We start from the raw sequence: 27955 nt of genomic DNA on the forward strand, positions 1-27955 counted from the left end.
GGCCCCATCCCAGGGCCAGATGCAGCAGAGGAGGTGTGGGAAGTGCTGCCACATTCCTCCAGGTGGACCCTCTGGATGCCGCAGCAGCACACGTCTGCCCGCAGGAGCGGGCAGACACCCAGTGAAGAGCCGCCTCCCACAGCAGCACCTGGATGTGCTTGCCATGTGGGGAGCCAGTGGGAGCTGCTGGAGGCGGGCTGGGGGTGGGCTCCCCAAGTCATTCCCCAACAGCACTCACCAGACGGGATGTCTAGGTGCAACGGGACCCCCCCAACCATGAGGGCAGCTGGGGGTGGGGTCCCTGCACTGCCCTCCACCAAGGAGGCAGCATAACAGGGGTGTCCGGGTGGGTTCAGACCACCCATCCAAACACGAGGGCAGCCGAGGGTGGGCTCCTCGTGCTGCCCTCCAATGATCCCAGCATTAAGGGGGTGCCTGGGTGGGACTGGACACCCCCAAACCAAGAAGAATGCAGTGGCGCGAGGCCTCATGAAATGAAGCCAAGCGGCTCTCCCCGGCACAGCGGGAGAGTCGCTCATTAAATATGCAGATGAACCATAAGGCCCTGCGAGGCCCAAGCCTTCCTGAACACTGTGCTCAGCTCGTGGTTGCCCCCGGAAGATAGGATCATCACCAACAAAGCCCTCATTGCCAGGGGGAGCTGCAGCAACAACACAACGTGCCCCCAACGCAACGTTTGAGTTCCCACCCAAAGGAATCATAACCACTCAGGGATTTCCCCATATTGCCAAGCACAAGCCTCTTATAACTTTTGTTCTTGGTTTGTGGGACTGCGCCTTCTAGAGGTGTAGGATGGTATCACACCAGATTAATCAAGGGTATGATGTTACACCAGGATAATCAAAAAGTAATCTAACAGTAATCCAAAAGTAATCTTTACTGTTTAAAGTATTTAGACATGTCCCAATCTGTTTTTTATAATGTTGATTTACGTAATGAGTCTGATAACCACTCTCTTGCTCAGTAGAAGTGCTTATTTGCCAGATTTTGGTTCTTTCATTCTACATTACAGGCAAATGTTGCATTGGGATACCAGGGATTGTTTTGCCATGTGGGTTGTTGGATTATATTTCCCCTAGGAGGAGACAGGAGAGACTACACAGTGTAATCGAAGGGTAATTCCACTGTGTATATTTGTGAATTGTTGCATAGCATTGAGTAGTGTGTATGTAATGAATGTATCTTTACTTTATCAAAACAATAATCAGAGACTGGACAGCCATTTATTGAGTTCCTTGCTTGTGTGCTCGTGAATGGGCATTACTATTCCACATCACTTCCCTTGAGTAAGCCTTGGACTGGTCTGCAACGCAATCCTATGAGAGTCAATCGCTCCAATTGGGGTGTTTGGTTCCCAGTGCTAATCGTGTGCGGACCCATTACTTGTGCAGGCCACACAACTAATGACCCACCTTCCAACATATATCTATATCTATTTCTATATCTACTTCCAACATATATCTATATCTATTTCTATATCTATCTATACACATATATATATATATATATATATATATATATATATATATATATATATATATATATATATCTATATCTATATATATATATATATATATCTATATATATATATATATATATATATATCTCAAACCAAGGGCCTTTCAGGGTTAGAGTGACGCATAAATTATGCAAAAGGAGAACTCTGGGAAGTTCCCAATTTTAGGTGGAGAGCTGCTCTACTAAGGAGCACCCTGCAACACCAGCGACACTCTAGATTTGCTCACCTCAAATGTCTGCTTATCTAGCGAAGTTTTTAAGCATAGGATCAGCACAGTGCTATCCTCGCCGAGCTAGATAGTGACAAAGTCTTTTGTCATTTGTACAGCAAAATCTTTAAGCATAGGATTGACACAGTGTCTTCCTCGCCGAGCTGTAAAATGACAAAAGCCATTTACCACTCCAGGCACAGTATTACAGCTTTGGACTGGTCAAATACCGTCCAAGCCAACCTGGAAAAGTAAAGCAACCCCTGACACGTGTTTCGCTCTCATTAGAGCTCTTCAGAGGGGTATAGCTTTGTCCAGACACGAGGAAGCACCCAGTATAAGTCAAACCAAGGCCCTTTCAGGGTTAGAGTGATGCATAAATTATGCAAAAAACAAAGGAGAACTCTGGGAAGTTCCCAATTTTAGGTGGAGAGCTGTTCTAGTAAGGAGCACCCTGCAACACCAGCGACACTCTAGATTTGCTCACCTCAAATGTCTGCTTATCTAGCAAAGTTTTTAAGCATAGGATCAGCACAGTGCTATCCTCGCCGAGCTAGATAGTGACAAAGGCCCTCATTCTGATTCCGGCGGGCGGTGGGCACTGCCCGCCGGGCGGGAACCGCCACTTGGTCGCTCCGCGGAGGCCATTCTGGCTTTCCCGCTGGGCCGGCGGGCGCCCGCCAAAGGAGCGCCCGCCGACCCAGCGGGAAAGGCCCTGCAACAATGAAGCCGGCTCCGAATGGAGCCGGCGGATTTGCAGGGGTGCGACGGGTGCAGTTGCACCCGTCGCGATTTTCACTGTCTGCAATGCAGACAGTGAAAATCTTTATGGGGCCCCCAGGGGCCCCATGACACCCGTTCCCGCCATCCTGTTCCTGGCGGTAAAAAACGCAGGGACAGGATGGCGGGAAGGGGGTCGGAATCCCCAGGATTCCCCCAGCCGGGGGAAATCCGGCGGAAAACCGCGGCTTCACAGCCGCGGTCGGAATTCAAAATGAAGCACCGCCAGCCTGTTGGCGGTGCTTCAGCCGGCCTCCACCCTGGCGGTCATAGACCGCCAGGGTCAGAATGAGGCCCAAAGTCTTTTGTTATTTGTACAGCAAAATCTTTAAGCATAGGATTGACACAGTGTCTTCCTCGCCGAGCTGTAAAATGACAAAAGCCATTTACCACTCCAGGCACAGTATTACAGCTTTGGACTGGTCAAATACCGTCCAAGCCAACCTGGAATGAGTAAAGCAACCCCTGACACGTGTTTCGCTCTCATTAGAGCTCTTCAGAGGGGTATAGCTTTGTACAGATACGAGGGAGCACCCAGTATAAGTCAAACCAAGGCCCTTTCAGGGTTAGAGTGACGCATAAATTATGCAAAAAACAAAGGAGAACTCTGGGAAGTTCCCAATTTTAGGTGTCTGTTTTTTGCATATATATATGTATAAAACATATACTTTGCTAAGTTCAGCTTCTGTCTTGAAAGTTTCGGGGTGATCTGTGAAGCGGAGGCCAAGAAAAAGGGGGGGTCCAAAAAACTGTTTTTTACCTTTCATTTTTCAACAGGACCTTTAGACATGCCTACATCCCGAACAACAGAACAGAATTTCACCACATTTGGCATGAAGCTAGATTCTGTTATGCAGATCACACTTTTTGCGAGTTGGTGCAAATCCGTTTAGCAGTTACAGAGAAATTTAAGGCCAAAAAATATAGATATAGTGGGACGTGGATTCTCTGTGGATCCAACTGTCACCGTACTGACATCTGATTGACTGGCAACACTTCAGCAAAGAAGTGTTGGCAGCGATCCTGGGACTCAGCTTCAGCCCCCGGGTGGGCCAGGACTCGGGGGCATCATAGAGGAGAGGGGTGCACGGGCACCCCTCCTTGGGCTTTAATAAGCCCGGGGCACTGCCACCTCCCCGGAGCAAATGTGCAAATAAGAGCCAGGGGCACACAGCCCCCTGTGCCAGGGGACCACCACCCCCAGGCCAAAAATGTTTTAACCAGTTCTGTGCCAGGGATATATTGGTTACGTCTGCCGGCACAGTGCTCAAGTGCCGAGAACGTAACCATTATGTCCGTCCTGGCACATGAGCTCAGAGGGAGCGCTAGCTGGGATGGAAGGGGAAGCCCTTCCCCTTTCCCTTCCACCCCGACCCCCGCCCGAGCCCCCTTCTCCCCCCCAGTGACGTCTGATAACGTCAGCATACGATCGCGCGCTGACCTCATCATAGGCCACCTCCCATTGCACTGGAAGCTCAGCTTCCAGTGCGATTGGAAGAGAAATGCAAAGCATTTCTCTTCCAATCACGTGATGGGGCCTGAGAGGCTTCAAAGGGAAGGAAAGGAATTTCCTTCTCTTTGAAGTCTCTCAGAGCATTGCAGCAGCCAGATCATGAAGCGATCTGGCTGCTGAAATGCCCACTAGACACCAGGGATTATTTCCAATAAGGAAATTGGCATAAGGGCAGCGACCCCTTGGGCAAGGGTCGCTCAGCAGGGGGGCAATTTTTTTCAAAGCCTCTTCTGCCCCCCTCTGGGGGCATATCAGCCTATTGTTATTAGGCCGATCTTCCCCCGGGGGGGGGGGGGGGGGTCAGAAACCTTTAGGAGCCAGGGATCTTTTTTTTATCCAGTTTTTTAGAGGTGGGGAGCGACCCCTTAGGCAAGGGTCGCTCCCCTAGGGGGCAAATTCAGATCGGCCTATTTTGATGAGGCCAAGGGGGGGCAGAAACCACTAGACACCAGGGAGTTTTTTTTTTAAGGCAAATTTCTTAAGCAAGGGTCGCTCCCCGGGGGGGGGCAAATTTATTTTAGGCCATTTCTGCCCCCCTTGGGGGCAGATCAGCCTATTTGAATTAGGTCGATCTGCCCCTAAGGGGGGTAGAAACCATTAGGCACCAGGGATTTTTTTGTTTTTTGTTTTACAGATGGGGAACGACCCCTTAGGCAAGGGTCACTCCCCTGGGGGACAAATTGTATTTAAGCCATTTCTGCCCCACCTGGAGGTAGATCGGCCTATATTTATTAGGCCAATCTGCCCCCAAGGGGAGCAGAAACCACTAGACACCAGGGACTTTCTTTTTATTTTTATACTTGCGCATAAGGGGAGCGGCCCCTTGGGCAAGGGCCGGTCCCCAGGGGGCAAAATATTCTTAGCCCTTTTCGCCCCCCCGGGGCAGATCGGCCTATTATTATTAGGCCGATCTGCCCCCGGGGGGGGCAGAAACCCCTAGACACCAGGGATATATTTTTGTTTATGTTTACTTTTGTTTTTTATATATGGGGAGCGACCCATTAGGCAAGAGTCGCTCCCCTGGGGGGGCAAATTGTAATTAGACCATTTCGGGCAGATCAGACGATTTTTGTTAGGCCTATCTGCCCCCAAGGGGGGCAGAAACCACTAGACACCAGGGATCTTTATTTTTTTGTGTCAATTTCACGCAAGGGGAGCGACCCCTTAGGCAAGGGCCATTACCCTGAGGGGGGGCAAATTTATTTTAGGCCATTTCTGTTCCCCTTGGGGGCGGATCAGCCTATTTTTATTAGGCCGATCTGCCCCCAAGGGGGGCAGAAACCTCTAAGCACTGGGGATTTTTTTTTGCGCCACTTTCACACAAGGGGAGCAAAACTTAGGCAAGGGTCACTCCCCTGGGGGAGGGGGGATTTATTTTAGGCCAGTTCTGCTTCCCTTGGGGGCAGATCGGCTTATTTCTATTAGGCTGATCGGCCCGGGGGGGGGGCAGAAATGACTTAGGCACCAGGGATTGGTGTGTGTGTATGTGTGTTTTTTGGGGGGCAGCCCCTGGGGCAAGGGTCGCTCCCCATGGGGGCACATTACTGTTGGCCATATCTGCCCCCCTTGGGGGAAGATTGGCCTATTTTTGGAAGGCCCGTCTGTCCCCAAGGGGGGGGCAGAAAGCCCACCAGAGACCAGGGAAGATTTCTTTTTCAAAATAAGAGGGTGGGGGTATGGCCAAATAAATGGGGCCAATGTTGTTCTGCCCACTAGTGGGCACATGGGGCAATTAACCCCAATCCACACCCGGGGGGGGCAGAAAGTCTACTAGATGCCAGGGAATTAAAACAAATAAAATAGTGGGGTGGTGACTTCCAAGCAGTATGGGCCTGGTTATGCCACTCCCCAACTGAAGGGGGTAACAGTCTTTCAGCTCCCTCCGCACACTAAAACATCTTATCCCATGGCAAGCAAGAGGACAATTGATTATTTTGGGTTTTGGTTTTACATTTGGGCCATGAGAGCTTGGCAAACTCTAAAAATCGCTGCCACGTAGAAAAATCCACAAGACCTAGACACATCTGAAAACTAAACATCTGGTTGATTCCAGGGTGGTGTGCTTCACATGCAACCCGCACCATTTTCTTACCCCCAACTTTGCTGGAAATCACACATTTTTCCCACATTTTTGTGATGGAACCTTCCGGAATCTGTAGGAATCCACAACATTCCTACCACCCAGCATTGTCTCATCTATACCGATAAAAATTCTGCTGCACTTTGGACGCGCTTTGGTTCCCCCTCAATTTTGACATGTTTTTGGCTCTTCCCTCTCACAAGCACTTGGTCCACCTACACAAGTGAGGTATAATTTTTACGGGGAGACTGAGGGGAACGTTGGGTGGTAGGAAATTTGTCCTGGTGTGGTGATCCCACTCAGAAATGTGGCAAAATTTGATTTTTTAGCTAAATTTGAGGTTTGCTGAGGATTCTGGGTAAGAAAACATTGGGGGATACACGCAAGTCACACCTCCCTGGACTACCTCAGGTGTCTAGTTTTCAGAAATGTCTGGGTTTGGTAGGTTTCCCTAGATGGCTGCTGAGCCCAGGACCAAAAACACAGGTGCCCCCGCAAAAACAGGTAGTTTTGTATTTGATAATTTTGATGTGTCCAGATAGTGCTTTGGGGCATTTCATTGCGCGGGACCTAGGCCTACCCACGCAAGTGAGGTACCATTTTTATTGGGAGACTTTGGGGAACACAGAATAGCAAAACAAGTGTAATTGCCCCTTGTCTTTCTCTACATTTTTTCCTTCCAAATGTAAGACAGTGTGTAAAAAAGACGCTGTTAGAAATGGGGTCTTTGGTTGAAAGTCAGGTTACCCCCTTTTCAAACATGGACCCTCACTCTAGTCAGGGTAAAAGAGAATCACCCTCAGCTAAACCCTGCTTACCCCCTTGGTAGCTTGGCAAAGCAGTAGACTTAAATTCAGAGTGCTAGGTGTAAAATATTTGTACCAACACACACAGTAACTAAATGAAAACACTACAAAATGACACAACACCAGTTTAGAAAAGTAGGAAATATTTATCTAAACAAAACAAGACCAAAACTACAAAAACCCAACATACACAAGTCAAGTTATGAATTTTTTAAGATTAAACTCAAAAATAGCACTTAGAAACAAAAATGCTTCGATGAGGTGTTAACACGGCGTCGTGACGGAGTCGTTCCCAACAAGCCGACACCAGCAGCGCCGGACACGGAGTCGCGTAGACCCCCAAGTACAGTACCTTTGGTGAAGAGTGAAACCAAGCCGATGCGCGAAGTCAGGGATCACGGCGTCTGTGCGAAACGTTGAATCCGCGCACTTCGAGCGGCGTCGGTCACGACGTGGTGCAGCGACTTCCACGGAGTCGCGAACTTCAGCAAGGCTGCAGCGGCGTCGGGCCTACGAAGAGCGTCGCGTTCCAGCGAAGGTCACGGCGTCGGTTGCAGGCGGTGTCACCGGATTCAGCAGCGGAGTCGGTCCGAAGTCGTCCGAAGTCGATTTCCTTGGATTTCCACCAGCTTTCCTTTCAAGGGCCCAAGGACTGGATAGGGCACCACTTGTCAGAGCAGGAGTCTCTCCAGAGACTCCAGGTGCTGGCAGAGAGAAGTCTTTGCTGTCCCTGAGACTTCAAACAACAGGAGGCAAGCTCTAAATCAAGCCCTTGGAGATTTCTTCACAAGATGGAAGGCACACAAAGTCCAGTCTTTGCCCTCTTACTCTGGCAGAAGCAGCACTGCAGGAAAGCTCCACAAAGCACAGTCACAGGCAGGCCAGCACTTCTTCCTTAACTATTCAGCTCTTCTCCAGGCAGAGGTTCCTCTTGGTTCCAGAAGTGTTTCTAAAGTCTGTGGTTTTGGGTGCCCTTCTTATACCCAATTTCTCCTTTGAAGTAGGCCTACTTCAAAGTAAAGTCTCTTCTGAATGTGAAATCCTGCCTTGCCCAGGCCAGGCCCCAGACACTCACCAGGGGGTTGGAGACTGCATTGTGTGAGGACAGGCACAGCCCTTTCAGGTGTAAGTGACCACTCCTCCCCTCCCTCCTAGCACAGATGGCTCGTCAGGAAATGCAGACTACACCCCAGCTCCTTTTGTGTCACTGTCTAGTGTGAGGCCCAACTGTCCAACTGTCAAACTGACCCGGACAGGGAATCCACAAACAGGCAGAGTCACAAAAATGGTATAAGCAAGAAAATGCTCACTTTTTAAAAGTGGCATTTTCAAACGCACAATCTTAAAATCAACTTTACTAAAAGATGTATTTTTATATTGTGTGCTCAGAGACCCCAAACTCCACATGTCCATCTGCTCCCAAAGGGAATCTACACTTTAATCAGATTTAAAGGTAGCCCCCACATTAACCTATGAGAGGGACAGGCCTTGCAACAGTGAAAAACGAATTTAGCAATATTTCACTGTCAGGACATATAAAACACATTACTATATGTCCTACCTTAACAGTACACTGCACCCTGCCCTTGGGGCCACCTAGGGCCTACCTTAGGGGTGCCTTACATGTAAGAAAAGGGAAGGCTTAGGCCTGGCAAGTGTGTACACTTGCCAAGTCGAATTTACAGTGCACGTTTACACACACAGACACTGCAGTGGCAGGTCTGAGGCATGATTACAGGGTTACTCGCGTGGGTGGCACAACCAGTGCTGCAGGCCCACTAGTAACATTTGATTTACAGGCCCTGGGCACCTCTAGTGCACTTTACTAGGGACTTAACAGTAAAACAAATATGCCAATCATGGAGAACCAATTACATACACATTTTAAACAGGAGCACTTGCACTTTAGCACTGGTTAGCAGTGGTAAAGTGCCCAGAGTAATAAAAACAGCAAAATCAGAGTCTAGCACACATCAATAACCTGGGGAACAGAGGCAAAAAGTTAAGGGAGACCACTTGCTGTTTTTTTCACCTCAATATAAATATTGTTTTACTTCAGCTGTCATTTTCTGTAGGAAACCCTTGTAGGATCTTCAGAAATGCACTCATGCACTCACTCAGAGCCCGTCAGACCCTCACGCACCCACTCACAGACACACTAAGACAGTTACATACCCACTCACACACCCACTCAGTCTGTCACACAGTCAGTCACAGAAAACTGACACCGTTATAAACCCACTCACAGACCCGCGCACACACTAACACAGAGGCTAAAACAATGATGTACGCACTCTCACATCCAGACGGACAATCTGACAGCCACTCTCAACCCCAGATGCGCCCTCTCACAACTATACACACACTCAAAGAGGCCACAGACAACTCCCGCCACGCATGGCCAAAAGGCAATGCGCAGCATGGAGTTGGGTGCTAAGGGAGGTTGGCCACAATGTCTGGCTGCAGGCCAGGTCTTGCTGGCAACCTCTGCTGCACATGGGTGAAGGCCGTGCATGGTGTAAGGTTAGGTGGCTATAGGAGGTTGGCCATGGCCAGGCCCTATTTCCAACCACTGCCGCGTGCAGCCAAAGGCCGTGCGCTGCAGTGGTTGGATTAAAATATAGTACTGAAAATTACTATATGTTAAAAAAAACATTGAAATGAATTGAAAAAAACAAAGATTACAGGGACGTTATAGTTAGGAAATAGAATTGCAAAAAAACACAGCAATTCACTGAAAAAAAAGGTTACAGAGACGTTATATTTAGGCTCATATTTTAAACGTACAAAATGAAATTCGCCAGTTATATTTGGAGTTATCTCAACTAACTATAACTCAGGCTCTAAGGTAACTATAACTCGCGCCTCACCAGGCACTAGTAATTACCCACATATAATGCCACTTATGACATCTTTGATTACATCATGTATAATATCAATGTAATATTTCCTGCCAAATTTTTGAGGAAAAAACTGTGCATGGTGGGTGAGCGAATTTCTAAGGTTTTGAACGTTTAAAATATGAACCTACCTACAACGTCCCTGTAACCTTTGTTTTCTTCAGTGAAAATATATTTATATATATATATAAATAAATATATATATATATATATTATATATATATATATTGTTCTCCAAAGTTAATCCCCGTAATGCAGCAGCTCGACACAGCGGTCCTGGTCTGGCACAGGGGATGCCCAAATATTTATCACAAAATTCTTTGTTGATTCCAAAGAGGGCCAGGACACATCTGTATACTGTTCCAAAAATGTATTCACAGCAAACAAATTAAATCCAACGCGTTTCGGCAATAAGCCTTGATCAGAGGTGTCCTGGCCCTCTTTGGAATCAACAAAGAATTTTGTGATAAATATATATATATATATATATATATATATATATATATATATATATATATATATGTGTTATATACATAAGTACATACACACACACATATATATGTTATATACATAAGTACATACATATATATATATATCTATACAATGCCTGTGAATAAGGTCGCCATGACCGAAACACGTTGGGCAACATTGTGTCAAGTTTAATGTAAACGGAGCCCAGAAATAAAGAAGCTTTGAAGACGGAGTCTTTTGGAGTGCGGTTTTTCCTTTATCAATACAAGGAATTTGTTTATAAACATATATATATACATATATATATATATATATATATATATATATATATATATATATATGAAGGGTTTATGGACAGAAAGACACTTCGATCAGTTGAGCATCTAAGTTGAACGATATATAACCTCTTTTTACTTAGTTATTTTAGTGACTTCTTTTATTTCAGGGACTGCTTCTATTTTGGGGTATTCTTCTCTTTACCACGCTTGTCTGTCACCGACAAGGTGCAGATTGTTACATTTCCTTCAGTCCCTTGTTTGTGTAAAAACAATCTTTTTTTTGTTAAAAGCAGTAAGATGTCATTTACCTGGTGTAAGACTGCTGGGTTGATCTTCCACACCATATCCCTCTAAGCTGTGAATGGTGTGGCACTTTACATGTATTTGATCAGTGGGAGCATTCCTTCTCTTTTTCTACTGCTGAAAGAAGTGGATTTGAGTTTCTGAAGTGTAACAGACTCTTGGCCCTATATTTATCACTGCATGGAAGAGAAAACACTGGTGCATTTTTGGCTGCCTAGGGCCAATGCAGGCACCCTAGCATCACAGTGCAAAGGTGCCTGCGTGGTAGACAGAATTGTTTTTGTGCAGGAAGGGACACCTTCCTGCATATAAACAATCCTCAGAGGCATGTTTCTCTTTATATGTGTGCTGCAGAATGCAGCGCATATTGAAAGAAGAAAAAGCGTGGAGAAATAAAGATATTTTTCCTCATTATGTCTCACCTGGTGAGGCATAGCATTTGATGCATTCCCAGGTGTACCACTAAAGGTAAATCTTGGAATGAGCTGAAATCCATGGGTGGATGCGTGGGAACACCCACACTCCACTGATGGAATGCCTCCCTGGGGAAGAGTAATGAAAGGGAGCGATTTGTGCTGCCTTGCTTTACATCAGATTTATCAAGCCCTGAAAGGTCACACAAGGTGGCCCTGTATGGCTTGATAAATCTCACTTAGGTTTTGTGTCACCCTTGTGGTCTCTTGCGTGGTGCAAGGGCTATGCAAGGGGGCATATTTATCAAACTTTTACACAGCACAGCAAGCCACTTTACTGCACTGCACTGTGTGAACATTATAAGGAACATTCCTGTCCTTTCCTTGTGTTGTGCAAGGTATCTGCATTGCAGACATAATTGTTTTTGTACAGGAAGGGGCACCTTCCTGCAGAGGGTGGTTCCTCTTTCTAAGCGGGCTGCCATATGCAGCACACTTAGAAAGAGGAAACAACGAGAAGAAATAAAGATATTTCTCCTCATTGAGCCTCCCCTGGGAAGGTGTACCATATTGATGCACTCCCAGGCTTACCAGTGTTGGTAAATCTGGGAAAGTGCCAAAATCCATGGGTGGATGCATCAAAACACCCACACTCCCCCCATGCCTCCCTGGGGCAGAGTAACACAAGGCAGCGTTTTATGCTGCTTTGCGTTACCCCAGATTTATCAAGCCACTCAGCACCACTCAAGGTGGCTTTGAGTGGCTTGATAAATCTGACTTTGTTGTTGTGTCGTCCTTGCTCCCACTTGCGTGGCGCAGGGGCAACACAACACAATGATAAATATGCCCCCTGAATTTTGTAGCATAGCAAGGATGTGTGGATGTTAGTAGATGTTGATACTTGTGAGTCAGTATGTTAAAACTACATTTTGCAGCTGCACTGTTGTGAGGTAATCACTAGCTAAAAAGAGGATATTAATGTTCCATGCACAAGCATACACAAGATCAAAATCGTTGAATCTTTAAAACCTGGAAAATGGTTCGTTTATTTAAGAATTGGCTTAGTATGCCTCCCTTCCTTCGGCTGATGATACATTTAGTACACCGACCAAGTAATTCGTATTACTATCGCAACAAAACCACAAATACCCTCTTAGCAAGTGCTATAGTACATCAAATAAATATTTTTAGGGAACTGGGTCAAAGTGGGCTCCAAGGTAACACTGGTTCTCCTTTTGATATTTTGCTAATGGATAAACCATGTATGATGAGATGGAGGCACAGTAAAAAGAAATGTTTTTTCTTCAGCAATGTTTCTTCCTTGGCATCACACAACATCATGGAAAAGCCAATAGTTAACACTTCATACGGTACTTCTAACGTGGCAGATCAGAGGCAGCATTCAGCCAATGTAAATACTCTCAAGCCAAGTGGCAAAATTTCATACTATAGTTGCCCAATAGCAACAACTATTGGTGCCAACCTGGGCTTCTTTGGGTTCCTGGTTCGGCTTCTCAGAGGCTTCTACTGACGCGTCAAAGAGAATTGCAACAGCCCCCATAACAGAGGCTCATTCATATCAAAAGGCCAAGGCTTCAGCGAATATAAAGAAGGATTGTGGTTTGTGGTTTCTGGGCCCTGGGCCCTGGCAGCTAAATGAAAATTTTGAGTGAGGATAGGTACTTATGGCTCATCATTCAGAAGAAGAAACAATTCTCCAAACACTCAATTTAGGAAGAATGCGCCTTACCACTAATTATCCATTAACCAAATAGAAAGAAGATGCATGCTGGTTGCATACAGAACCAGATACTTATCATATCCCTGCTTTCTTATTTTTGTGAAATAATAATACCCAGTCATGATGAAAACATAGCTTCTATTAATGAACATATTTAGCTGGTAACTTAGCTCACCTATTGCAAATGCTCTGATATTTATGAGTTGACAACAAGCCTATGCCCAAGGCTGTATAGTCTCGAGCTGGAAAAAACTTTAGTGACCAAGCCTTTTTAAAACGTTGTAAGAACGAGGGCGGGCTCACATGGCTGATGGATGCTACCGCAGAACATCGAGGAAGCAGCTTCATTTTCTCATATTTTACCATTTAAAGCCCTCATTACAAGTGGCCTCTTTATACTGTTTCGGGCAGGAACAAAAGTTTCTGTCCAAAGGGTATTACAAGAGGTATTACAAGACCTGATGTCTTACTGCATGCTGCAATCTCACACTATTTTCTGGGGACATGTCCACCAGGTCAAACCTCAAGGACTTTGTCTTCGGAAAAGGATTTGAATTGTGGATTTACATGTTGAATTCAACAGGGCCCAAGAGGATTTATTTCTACAGGTAGATACCTGATAATCCAGTATTGGATGTAAAAGGTGCTCACTTGTAATGATGGCCTTAATGTTTTGTTTGGTAGAACCTCTGTGTTCGTTATTCACTAATGATCAATTGAGTTAACCCACTTTAGAAAAGCAGGATAAAGACATGAGCTTAGTTTGCTTCACTTACTAAGTCAATTGTTTGCCTGTGTTTCCTTTTATATCTTAATCTCGATTTTTACATAGAAATTTCAACAAGAAATATTCTTTTTTTGGAAAATGAGCTATTCATTGTCTTTGATCAAATATGTACAGTCCAGATACTTTTATATTTATGCTTAGTCGTCTTCAAATGTGTGAATAATTTTATTGTACAGATAATAAAATCCAATACAATCAAAACAAAAAAGAGAAACAGACAATGATACATTTACAATAGATTGTTAAATACACACTAAAAATACTCCATAATTTAAACGCACATACCACAAAAAAAATGTTCCTGCGTGATAATGAAAAACCATCAATAGGAATAAAAATAAGGCCAGACCACCATAGCCCAGGACCCCACATAATACATGATAAACAGAGGGGCTCACAGTAATCAAGCCCTAAAGTGCTTTAGTGCATTGAATTATCATTAAGTTAGATACCAGTGATGGTCAGAGCCCAAGGTGCGACACTGAAGCTCAATAACCTAGCGAATTACTACAAACCAACAAGGCAAGAGCGGGAGAAAATTCCAATCATAGATATCCACTGCTCGCAGTGCCCCCTAATTTGGTTTGGATGATTTTAATACATTCAGTCAATAGGACATTCATCATTAAATTTGCAGGATCCAGGGACTTAATAATGGCCTGTCGACAGGAGTGAATCCGCAATTCATTCCATTTACGCCGAAGCAGAGATCTACGTTCCTTAATTAGAGCTTGAAACAAACAGACCACATGTTCAATTGTTTCATCCCCATTACCACAACCCCGGCACATCACACCCTTTCCAGGAGTTGACCGCTATATGGGTAGATGTTTAAAAAAAAAAAAAAAGCCCATCCTTAAGGCCATAAAGTCCTCTTTCAAACGAAACCCGTAGGAGCAGGAGAAATAGCTAGACGGAGTGCCTGGCTTAAAAGAATTAATTACTGATCAGACATGCTTGCGTTTAGCAAGGAGGGAGTGATCCGAATGATATGAGTGTAACTGTATGATCTTTTTAACACCTAGTTTAAACAAGGAATGAGGGGGATTGCTTACCCAAAGGCCATCGTCTTCCAGTCGCCATTTACATTCAACCAAAAAATGGAAGTGAGATCCTTTCGTTTTCGACGCACTGATTTCTTGCCACAGAACTGCCTCCAAACAACCTTCCTTGGCCCGACGCAGCTTATGACAAAGCTTTAGGAAAGCGTTGGCACCAACAGCCAGCTGATCCGGAATCCCAAATTCCAACCGTATCTGTGCGGGTAAAGCGAGTTGCAATACATGGAAGACTCTCCTATAGATCTTATTAACCAGCCTATTTAAAAAGCAGGAGCCTTTGCCCAACAAAATTTCCGGGCCACAGGACAATGAGGGGATAATCTTTGCTCCTATAACTTCCATTAGGGGAAGAAGGTTTGGCCCCTTTAAAACTTTGAATAATTTAGAAAAGGCCACCTGCAATGCTACAGCTTTAAGTTCAATCTCCTTCTTATGCTTGGCAAAGCTGCCCCTAGAGTCGAAGTGCACCCCTAAATATTTGTAAGACTGGTCTAAAATGAGTTTGCTAGTCTTGTAATGCCAACTGGGTCCCAAATGCTTTTTTTTTAGAAGGAGACCACTTTAGTTTCGAGCAAATTGATTTCTAATTGATTCACAGGAGTATAAGTTGTAAGTTGGTTAAGCAATCGTTGAAGGCCAATCTTAGTATAACTGAACAACGCAGGATCATCAGCATAAAGCAAGTGGCTAAGCCTAAGACCATCAATCTTAGGGGGATGAGAGTTAACAGCATCAAGAGACAATGACAAATCTGCAATAAACAGATTAAAAAGTAGGGGCGCAAGCACGCAACCCTGTTTCACACTACGACTAGTGAAAAGTTTTCTGGAAAGAGAGCACCCATCACCTAATTTAATGTTGACCCAAGTATCTGTATGTAGTTTCATGATGGCACCCAGGAGAACTGAAGGAATACCCCAGTTTTGTAGTTTGGCCCACAGGGCACTCCTAGGGATCCGGTCAAATGCTTCTTTGAAGTCAACAAAACAGCAATGGAGCGTAAAGCCTGATAGAATCCCCCTATCGATCAAAATAGAAAGGTCTAATAAGTTTGTTGATGTGCCGGAAGCAGGGGGGAACCCTGTTTGGACAATGGGGATTAGTCCCTTTAATTCAACCCAGGCACGAAGATCTTGCAGCAGGAGACTAACATAAAACGTGGCCTCATTGTCAAGCAGGACTATCATCCTAAAAAGTAGCAGGGTCCGACCTTCAACCACTTTTATATAGGGGGCGAAGAATAACACCACGCCAGGACTCAGGGATTGTTGAGGTCAGAAAGCAGTACTCAAACAGATGGGCAAGATGAACTGCCCAAAAGGAAGAATCCTGTTTCAACAACGTCTGTGGAAGGCCATTGGGAACTGGGGCTCCATCTTGCTTGCCCTTGAGATGATATGGTGGAGACATGATTGAAAATACATTTTTACTCCATGAGAGGGAAACGCAAACCTGGTGGACAGAGAGCAAGACTTAACCAGAGCAGCAGTGGCGCAATAAGCCCTTCAAATGTACAATTTAGGCTTTCTCTGCTTTTCGTTGGTTAGCCTAATTTTAAGATTCTCAGATTGGATATAAAGTCAGCTTTAGTTTCGGCTGTCATTAGTAATAAGTTTTGTGCCCTTGTGGGTCCTTGAATACATCCTCTCTTATCTTTTCAGATGCCCCAAAGTACACATGTGCAATGGCGCCCAGGGTTTAAAATATTAACTACTAGTAATTGCCCTGGACATAAGATAAACCATAGACACCCACACACCAGCTTGTGTAGACTTTTTGTGGCTCTAACACAGGGGATGCAGAAACTTGCCTGCTGCCAAGAGCACTATGGGCCATATTTATGAAAGCCCTAAGGCCACCTTGCGGCACATTAGCGTCAATTTTTTTAATGCTAATATGGCATTTGAGTGGCATAAATGCTGCACAATATTTACAAAGTGGAGCAATGCATGCATTGTGCCGCTTTGTAAATCCTTACACCACATTATGACTGCTCCAAGCATAATGTATGCAAGGGGTGTTCGGGCATTAGTAGGCCGAGAAAAATGGCACAGTGGAATCTATGAGATTCCACTGTGCCATTTCTAGCATCATTTTTAAAGCTTGCCTAAGGAAGAAGTTAAAATGAGGCTCCCATTGTTTTCAATGGGCCTCCTTTCACTTTGCAGGACTAGCGTCAACATTTTGGGCACTAATCGTGCAAAGTGGCAAACTAGTGTCAACATTTCTGGCACTAGTTCCTTAACGTGCGCTGTGGTGCGGCATATCATAAATTTGCCGCATACATGGTGGCGTTGGGTGCCGGGGGGGCGGGCGCAGAAAAAGTGGCACATCAGCTCTGATGCACCACTTTTCATAAATATGACCCTATGTTTTTTTCTGTGTTGCACGTCCTTATAGTACATTAGGGGCCAGATGTAGCAAAGGGTTTCACCCATTCTGTGTCTATGGGAAAATGTGTTTGTACACATGGCCCCAGATGCTGTGAAGCTAGGAAATTGATTAATTGAAATTAGAAGCTACTGTAAAGGTCCTTAGGATATTATTATAACAAATTCCAGAGTCCATTATAAAGATGTGCCAGAATGTGAAAAATAGCAATAAAGAAATTGATACAAATGTCGAATTATTCAAATGCTTGAAATTGTTAACATTAAACAGTTACAATAAATAAACAATGTAAAAATTTGTTTTGGGAAACATTAAAATAGGGCTAGGTTTAGGAGTAGAGCTGGGATTATGCTTGGGGTAAGGTAACGGTTACTATAAGGATTAGGTTTAGGGTTTGAGTTAGGATTGGGGTTTAGTGGAAGTTAGCATTTTGGTTAAAGTAAGCCTTAGGTTTAGGGTTTGGGCAAGGATGAGATTAAAGGTTAGTTTGTTCTACTGTTTGGGTTAACCAAGGATTACGATTAGGATTAAGGTATGTGTAAAAGTTAAGGATATGGTAAGGGTAAAACCACAGTTGAGGTTAGAACTAGAGTTCGGTGTTAGGTTAAGATCGAGTTAGGGTTAGATTTATTCTTAGGAAAGGCTAGCGTTAGGGTTAGTGTTAATATGGTATGGCAAAAATTTAAGTGCAATGTAGGGTGAAAGGTGAAGGGACAATAATATAGAGGAATGCAAACAGAAGGAAGCACACAGACAAGATAAAGAACAAGATAAGAGGCAGGAAACAAAGTTAAACTTCTGCTGCCCTACTAAACACTTGGACTGTTGCACAGCACTCACACAAACTACTACCACAAAGACTACCAGAGATTACCATTTGTGTAGTGCCAATATTTAACTAACAAGCAATTGTTTCCACATAGACACAAAGACCACAGAAGGAACTGAGGCCCACATTCAAGAGGGCCTAGTGCATTCTTGCCCCACATTAGCATTTTTTTTTAATGCTAATGTGACCCAATAAGGCCAAAATCACTGTGCCAGATTTACAAAGTGCATGCATTGTGTCACTTTGTAACCCTTTCTGTCACATTAAGCCTGTACCAGGCATAATGTATGCAAGGGGGGCGTTCCCCTGTTATGGGGGGATGAAAAAATGGCACACAGAAATCTAAAAGATTTATTTACATCATTTGTTCCAGCATTTTTAACGGCTGCTCAGAGCAGGCATTAAAAGGGAGCACACCTTTGGTTATAATCAGCCCCTTTGTACTGTTTTGCCGCTAACCTGAACATTACATCAATAGACGTCAAAAGTGTTGTTGCTATTGTCCCCTACCCTGCGCCATGGTTCACAGTATTTTAAATACAGCACAGACATGGTGGCAGTAGGGGGGGTGCTAAGGGGCGCAAGAAAAGTGGCGCTCGCTGGGTGCAGCGCCACTTTTCTTAAATCTGCACTCTCAGTTCTCGGACTCTTCTAGTCTCAGGTAGGTACACCCCTGCACATTTGCCAGTTAGACACACACCCCAGGAAATCGCAATTTTGCAATTAGCAACAAAAACGGTGAAATCAGCACTTTTAAAAAAATCCCAGTATTTTTACAAAAGTGGCTGAAAAATTGCCACTGTAAATAACCCACAGCCGATCCTCCTTTTATTGGCTCTGCTCTGTTCGGAGACAATGAAAAGAGCGTGAGCAACGGATTAACAAGCGGGAGAGGTGTTAAAATCAACAAGCCCTCCTCCTGTGCTATCAGGCCCCTGCCCTAGTCTACGCTTTTGTTTCCTGGGATCTGCTGCCCTTCACTCTTTATTTATTGTGGCACCTTTCTAGAGGACAAACTCAGCATGCATTGGAGCATGTTACATCAGCTCCAACTGCATTAAACACATTTTTGTTTTTTTTAGGTACTGCAAGATTAGGTGATTTGCATGGAAAATCATGTTAACACCAAATCCTCTCAGTTTACCACAGAAAAGTGGATTGACCCCCACATGTGTCTCCTCTCCCTCCCATAGTAAACATTCCTGCCTCCAACAATCCTCATCCATACTGCCCCTTCCATCCAAGAGTCTCCAGTGTACCTGCCACTCCTTTTGCCTCTTTCTACCCTCTGTGCCTCAGAAACAGAGGCTGTTCATGCCAGAGAGAGCACTTTTCAAATTTAGAAGTGCACTCATCGGGATCAGATACCTTTCTGTTCCAAGGGAACAGACTTTACTGCCAGGTGACAGAAAGTGATTGGTCAGAGTCTCCAATAGTGACCGAGTGGTATTTTTGTGACAAGCACATGTTTTGCCTGCTTCAAAAATATCACAAATTTTGGGGTTTGGGAATCAACAATTTTGCATTTTTTTGGCACAAAATTTACCATCCCATGCCGCAAAATCCTGGGTTGACTGGTTAGAAGTAGTGCTAAGCAAAATGGATTGACTCAACAACCCCGTACCTGTGTCTTGCGCAGGCCCAAATCACCAATAGGAGCAGCAAATGTCCCAAACAATGTCTTGTGTTGTTTTCCTGCCAGCCCAGTAGCTCATTGTGGTTCAGGAATGTGGCTAATTTGCTGATCCATAATAAGGGAACATGAAAAGGAGAAATGTTTAAAAAACAAAACGAGAGACACGGAAGCTCTTCTGTGTCTCCCCCTCCCCCAGCTGCTCCTTAGTGGTGTCAGCATGCCACGAGGTACGCTGACGTCACTATCTGTTTTCCCAGGTAGAGCAGGAAGCGGCCACAAGGCCGCTTCCTGCTCCGGTGGGGAAAACAGAGCCAAACGGGCCTTCCCGACGTTTGGGAAGACGTCGTTTGAAAGGGGAGACTCTCCCCTTTCAAGTTTCGTAAAAATGTATTTTCTTAATGTCTTGAGAATCATGCTCTGCGTGCAAGCCCCACAAAGGATAGTTTCACAATTCTGTTCTTCTGAAAGTTGATATTTCTAGAAGAATGGTGGTGGATGAAGATGATGTTGGACTTCTGAAATGACCAGTATCAGGATAGATTTAGGGTTTCTGCATGTGTTGCTTTGTATAAGATGCATGCTAATTTAAAGATACTGATTGCTTTGAGTGGTAGCCACTTCAATGACATAGAGAGTGTGAGATGTGGCGAAACATCCTCCTGTCTACAGGTGCAAAATATCTCAACTGGGCCTTTTTGTCACGTCTGTGCATCAACCTGAATCACTGTGAGATAAATGGTCCTAAAGTTTATTATTCAAGAATGTTCCAAACTTCAGCAGAGAGGCCATCTGTGCCTGGAACCTCCTCATTTAATAAGTTTGACGTTTAATAAATTCTATTTCAGTGATTTCAGGCACTGAGGCCCTCATTACGAGTTTGGCGGTCTTCGGGCAAGACGGTAAGCAAAATCCACCCACCATCCCCCCAGTGTTGGCAGTACAGTGTCCGCCGTATTACAACTCACAAACACCAAGCCAACGAAACACAGTCAAAAATACAACATCGCCAGTGCCACTGATGGCGAAAGAGCGACTGTCCATCCGCCGGGCCAGCTACGCCAACACTGTTCCAGCCGCCATATTATGAGTTACAAATCAGCACAGCAGGACATGCACAGCGGAACATGCACAGCGGTAAACCATTGGCAGTGGCTAGAAAATCACCGCCAATAGAAGGCAGCACCAGATTGGACAGCCTGAATACCCCACACGTGAAACATATACACACACCACACTCACCTGTTCACCGCATTATAATACACACACCCTCACGGCCCCACAAACCCTTGCGACTATCACCACAAGCCAGAGATATATGACCCACGAACCACTGCACATAGAGCAATAATTCACACGTTGCACGCACCCCCACAACAATCACCCACCAGCACTGCACCTTGCACACATAGCACGCACCCCCACATTATGCCACGCCACAAGCACCCACGCTTCACTGGCAAGGAGTTGCGGATCATGATGGAAGAGATCGTCAGAGTCGATCCACAACTGATGGGAGCACAAATCCAGCAAACATCAATCGCCAGGAAAATCGAGCTATGGCAGAGGATTGTCAATAGGGTGAACGCAGTTCGCAGATACCCGCGCACAAAGGAGGACATCAGAAAGAGGTGGAACGACCTCAGGGGGAAGGTCCGTTCCATGGCGTCCAGGCACAACGTCGCCCTCAACAAGACTGGCAGTGTACCCCCACCTCCTCCCCTTGACCTGACAACCTGGGAGAACAAGGTCTTGGACATTATGCACCCCGGGGGCCTGACAGGAATCATTGGAGGGATTGATACTGGTAAAGAATCCACACCCCGAGCACTAACCACTCCATTCCGGCATGCCTCCCAAGCACCTACAACTCCCCATCATATCAGAAACCACAAGAATGCGTCCCCCACTATCACCCCACCTTCCTACTCTGCATGCCACACCACCCTTTTCCCACCATCCACACACCCACCCTGCACAGTGCATGCTAAACCTTCACTAGCTCCTCAAATACCACTCCCACAATCCATCACTAGGCATGCAGGATCTGAGTCACACTCAATGGTGCACCTGCATGGACAGTCATCCCACAGCCCACCCAGACTGCTAGCCAACACCACCTCACTACCAATGCTAATTACAGCAATGTCAAACAGCAAAGCCGCAACTACAATTGATATGACAAGCATGGCCCAAAGGCCATTCACCATGGGGTTGTCAGCATTGCTGCAAATGTCATTGCCATCCCTGGGTAACGATTCCACCCACTACAAGCGGCACACCATGACACTCCAACAACATTTCCACATAATAACTCTCACCCTTTCAATCCACAGCGAATCCTGCTACTGCCATCCATCAGCGGATGCCAGAGTAAGACAGCCCTCACCAGGATGAAGGCCCCAGTGGATGTCTGGAGGACGACAAAATGCCTGGGCCATCTGGGGCTACTGGCCGGTCCACCTCCAGGAGCCCCAACCTAGATACCCCGGACTCACCCTCCTGTGTGACTACAACACCAGAGCTAGCCCCTCCTCCCCAAACCTGTGCCTCAGGGACTATTCAATTAGAGGTGTGCCCCACAGTACAGGGGCCTGAGTCAAGGGCACCCAGCCCAGACAATGAAGGCCTTGGTGCTATTGGGAGTGGGCACACTGTGCCTGGGGCACAGGCACAGGGGGGCCAGGGCTAGTGGGAGGGAATCTGTGGTCCAAGGGAGGGGGCAGCAACAAGATCAGACTGGCCAGGAGGCCCTCAACCAGGTCCTGGGGGCCACCATGGTCAAGATCCTCACTGCCCTGCAGGAGACCCAGAGGATAAAGAGGGAGAACCATCAGGAGGCCATGCAGCAGTGGCAGACCCACAATGCCACCATGGCCACCATAGCAAGGGTGCTGATGGAACTTGCCACCATCAGCATCAGTCCACCTCCCACCAGCAGGCCCCTACCATAATCCAGATCACATCTGAGTCCTCCACGTCAGCTGCAACCAGTGGAATGGAGCCCACGCAGGACACCAGCACCCCTTCCCCTGTAGCTGATTAGCCCCCACGCAAGCAAGGACATCCAACCAGACATCCAGCCTCCATTGATGCCAAGACCAAGACCACCACCAGGAAGTGAGCCACTTCAGAACATACCCCCTTGTGTGTCACAGCAACACCCTGTTGACTGTCCACTGTTATAACACCTTTTCCACATAGCCATCATACTGGACAACGACTCCCCACAGGTGGGCTAACTACTCTGATGATTCCACTCACCATGACCTCACTCATCAGCCCTTGCACTTGTATTATAAAAATAAACACCTTTGAGCACAGTTTCTGTCTATGTCTTTATCTACCACGAGTACATTATGTACAGCCATGACATATGTAACAGGAGGATCATTGACCTACCAATTTATGTGACAGTGCCAGAAGGGGGAGAAATCATTTACAAGTTCTGTAATACAGTTAACAGCACCACATCTAAAGTAATGTGTACACACTACACCCACATTGAATTCACAACCCTGGTATCAGTCTGCACACGACAGACATTGCTACTGGTTACATACCATGGCTCTGACACATACCTGTATGTCAGTGGAAGTATTGTTGTATCAGCTCTGCTCTGGAATCAGCTGCATCCTCGTCATCATCCTCCTCATCACTCCCCATGTCCCCTTCATCAGCCACTGGCACAGCTGAACCCTCCTCAGCATCCAGTAATGGGATGTGATGTCTGATAGCCAAATTGTGCAACATGCAGCACGCTACAATGATCTGGCACACTTTTTCTGATCTGTACAGTAGGGCCCCTCCAGTGAAGTGCAGGCACCTGAATCTGGCTTTAAGCACTCCAAAGGTGTGTTCGATTACCCATCGGATCCTACCATGGGCCTCATTGAAACAGTTTTCTGCTGCTGTAGTCGGATGCCTGAGAGATGTCAGTAGCCATGGCAGGTTGGGTTAACCAGAGTCACCTGTGTGCACAGAGGTAATTGGCATATTGAAAACTGTAGGTAAATTTGGAAGGTGGTGTAGAGTGTGCAGAATACAAAGGCACATTTATGACACCATACATACCGATGAACCAGGCACGACCCCTTTGCAGTGGTGCCATCAGGTGTGGCATACTGCTGTTCGGCAGTATGTAGGCATCATGCACTGACCCTGGGAACCGGGCAGTCACTTGAATGATGCAGAGGTCTACTTGACATACCACCTGAACATTGGTTGAATAGACATTTTTACGGTTCCTAAACACCTGTTCACGCCTCCTGGGTGGCACCAGGGCAATGTGGGTCCCATCAATAGCCCCAATCACATGTGGCACATGTGCCACAGAGTAGAAGGCTGCTTTCACAGAGGGCAGATCGTCACGTTGATATAGCTGCCAATATGTTTCAGTAGGGCACATAGGACGTTCTTCAAGACGTTACTGAACATGGGCTGGGACATTCCGGCAGCCCAGCCCACTGTTTGGAAGGACCCAGAGGCAAGGAAGTGGAGGACTGCCAACACCTGTACTGTGGGTGTGATGGCATTGGGATGACGAAGACCAGGCCGCAGATCTGGCTCCAACAGCCTCACAAGATCCATGATGGTCTGACGGTTGAGCCGATAGCACTGGATGACGTGCCTCTCTTCAAGGGTGGCAAGATCGACCAGGGGCCTGTAGACAGGAGCATTCCTCACCATCATCCTTCCACTGTACCTGGAAATAGGATGGAGTGGCAATCATTATGTGCATAAAGGACTGTGTGGACGCAACAGAGCTGTCCACAGGTCACTATTAAACATCGATGACGCACCTCATAAACCCCCTCTGTACACATTGTAAAAGTAAAATGGCAGCCACCTGTCCTGCATGCACAGGACAGATGGAAGTGAGGGAATTCCGCTGGCGTAAGATGTCATGGCGGTTGGCGGTCCCAACCACAATGCAACTCCTCATTGGTTAAGTTGGTTGCCTATGGGAGACATGAGCCAATGGCTCTCACAGCCGGCGGTGACAGTGATGTCTGTGGCGGCTGTGACTGCCATTTCATGTGCTCATGTTCACTTGACTCCTGGCACTCGTGCTAAGTATACCTCCACTGAGTGTGCTGCTGTGTTCTGCCACTGGTAGCTAAGATGCCACCTGCTGCTGGGGATAGGACCCCAGCCTTCTCACGGGAGGAACTACAGAAGCTTGTGGAGGATGTCCTGCCCCTGTATGTCCAGTTGTATGGGGCACTAGGGCAGAAGGTGAGTGCAGTATGATTGTACAGTCTGTGAGAGGTGCGAATGTGGGTGGGGGCCTTGGGACGAGGATGAGTGACTTGTGGAAGGACCTGGCTGAGGGCTGTGAGGGCAACTGGAAGGTTGAAATGTGCGTATGTTCAGGGCATGTGTGGTGTCCAGTGCAGACCCTAAGATGCCACCCTAGATGACTGTCTCCTTTTCTCTGTGTTATCCATGCAGGTGAGCGCCCATCAAAAGAAGGGGATCTGGTGTTCCATCTCCAAGCAAGTGCGGACCCTGGGGGTCCATGCCCGGCAGAGCACCCACTGCAGGAAGTGGTTGGAGGACCTGCGACGCTGGGCAAGGAAGGCCGGTGAGGCCCAGCTGGGCATGTCCACCCAACGAGGGAGGGGTGCCCGTCGGACCCTGACCCCCCTTATGTCCCGCATTTTAGAGGTGGCATACCCTGAGGTGGATGGGTGCTTGAGGGCAGCACAGCAGCCACAAGTGGGTGAGTTCACATTTGTACTTAGGTTATGTGGTGAGTGATAGGTGCAGCCTGTGCAGTGTGTGAAGGCTGTGGAATGTGTGCTATGTAGCTACTGTATGACTAGGCTTGGGACACATTGATGCTAGATGTGCTACATACATGTGTTCATATGCCGTGCAGGATGTGAGTTGGGGTTGACTTTACTGCTAAGTGGCATCGATGACAGCGCAACTGTGTAGTACATGAGCAGGGTCTTAGATGTGGACAGGGTTCCTGCTTCTGGAGTTCACACACATTGTACTCCCAACTGTCCAATCAGTGTTGCTGGGGCCCTATCCCTATCTGCTGACATGTGATGTATGTACAGTCTGCAAAGTCTGAGGTTTCACATCATACAGCTATATGTGCTTGGTTTATGTGGCAGTGAAAGTATGCCTCCAAATGCCCGTAGAATATAAAGTTTGGGTCTAGTGATCGTATAGAGCCATGAGCCAATGGGGTGGGTCAGACATGTGTTGAGGGTGTGACTTTCATCCTGTACAGGAATGAATGTGTGTCAGCATGTGTGAAACTTATGTGCATGACTGAGGTGGCATGCATGGGCTGTCATTGCAGCGGCATGTGTGTGTGAAGACATGGCATGTAATGACATGGCACTGGAGTATGCTGTAGTGACTTGTATGTGGCTGTAGTGCTGGCATTGACCACTTGATCCCTGTTTCTCTTTCTCCCACCCTGTATCTCACTGTCCCACCCTCCCTCCCTCTGCTCCTCTGTATTTGTGTGCAACAGCATCATCTTGCGAAGGAGAAGGGGCACCAGCAAGTGGGAAAGCTGCATACCACGGGACCCAGGCGGCTGATTGAGGGGACCAGTGGGACAGAGGGAGAGTGGAGCACCACGGGGTAGACAGAGACATCTACACCATCATCTAATTCTTCTTCTGATGGTGACTCCCTGGTGGTAGCGGAACATTCAGGACCTATGCCTGCACCATCCTTGTCCTCCCCCCCTTGCATCTCCTTCGCCGCAGACACCTCTGCCCCTGCCCCAGTCAGCCCTGCTGCCCTCAATGAGGAGGCTATCGACCTCCTGAGGTCCATCTCTGTTGGGCAGACAACCATTGTGAATGCCATCCAGGGACTGGAATCCCAGATGCAACAGTCAAATGCATTCCTGGAATGCATTCACGGTGCCCTGTCTGCCCTTCAGAGCTCGTTTCAGGCTATGGCCTCCTCAGTGACGGCAGCCAGTGTTCCTTTTCCTTCTGTCCCCCCTCCAACTACCAGTTCCCACTCCCACATCCCTCTCCCATTTCCCATCCAAAGCACACTTTCATACAAGCATGCATCCCCACCAACAGACCCACATGCACCACAAACGCCACCACTGCCATGCACACACCCACCATTCAGACGCACACACACCAACCCTGACCTACCTACCCTGACTCTCCCACCTGCTACCCCTTCACAGACACATCGCCACTCACACATGAAGACACCACATCATCAGTCCCAGGTCCAGACACATGTCCAGTCATGCCAACGTCGCCCCAATAGCTGACCCCCATGTATGCACCCTATACACCACATCCACACGCACCACGTCAACACAACCACATGCAGCACATCCATCCTACCTGCACCCACCACCCCAACATTCACTCACACATCCCCCTGCCATCTCCCTGTGTCTTCTCCACTCCTCCGCCAATACACCTTTACGCCCACACTCATCCACCCAACACACACCAAGCATACACATTTTCTACACCCACGCACCAGCACCCAAACCATATCCATGTACACACCTATCAACCATCCCCTCTCCCTCCACTCCCAAACGCCTAACCCATGACCTACACGCTGGCCCTAAAAAGAGATTCCTGCATGAGTTTTCCCTGTTCCGTCTCCTGGTCCAATCCCTGTTCCCCCCCAAACGCCCTGCTACCCTTTACAGAGCCCTGCCTTTCACCTCCCCCTGTCCTCCTCTGGGATGAGCCATGCCAAGCAGTCAGCAGTCTGCAGTGCTGCCACAATTGGCACACCTGCCCCTCACACCTCCAGCCCTAGTAGCACTCCATCTGGGTCCCCTGCTGTGGTGGCCTCTACCGCCGTCCCACCCAAGAAGGAAGGAAAGAGGGGCAAGGCTAAGGCGTCCCCCGAAAGCAAGACAGTAAGTGGGGGGGAACCCCCATCCAAACCCTGATCACATCCCCCATCCTCCCATCCCCCGATCCCTGAGGTGCCTGCATGCCCCATTGATGTCCCTGGCCTGTGGAGGTCTTCACATTGCAATCAGGAGTCAAATGCCAAATGTGTCCGGGACATTTAGACAATGATGCACTGGCCCTTGTGGCATTTTGTGAATAGTTATTATCATGACATTTTTTATATTTCCTATAATATTTATCTATCACAGCACCGTTGGTGTTGATGCTACATAGCTCCTTGCGCATGTAAGTATGGTGACTGAGTGTTTGTTCGTGTGTGTGTACTAATGTTGTTCCCTCCA

The sequence above is a fragment of the Pleurodeles waltl genome, chromosome 10, assembly GCF_031143425.1.
Source record: "Pleurodeles waltl isolate 20211129_DDA chromosome 10, aPleWal1.hap1.20221129, whole genome shotgun sequence".
Classification (NCBI taxonomy): domain Eukaryota; kingdom Metazoa; phylum Chordata; class Amphibia; order Caudata; family Salamandridae; genus Pleurodeles; species Pleurodeles waltl.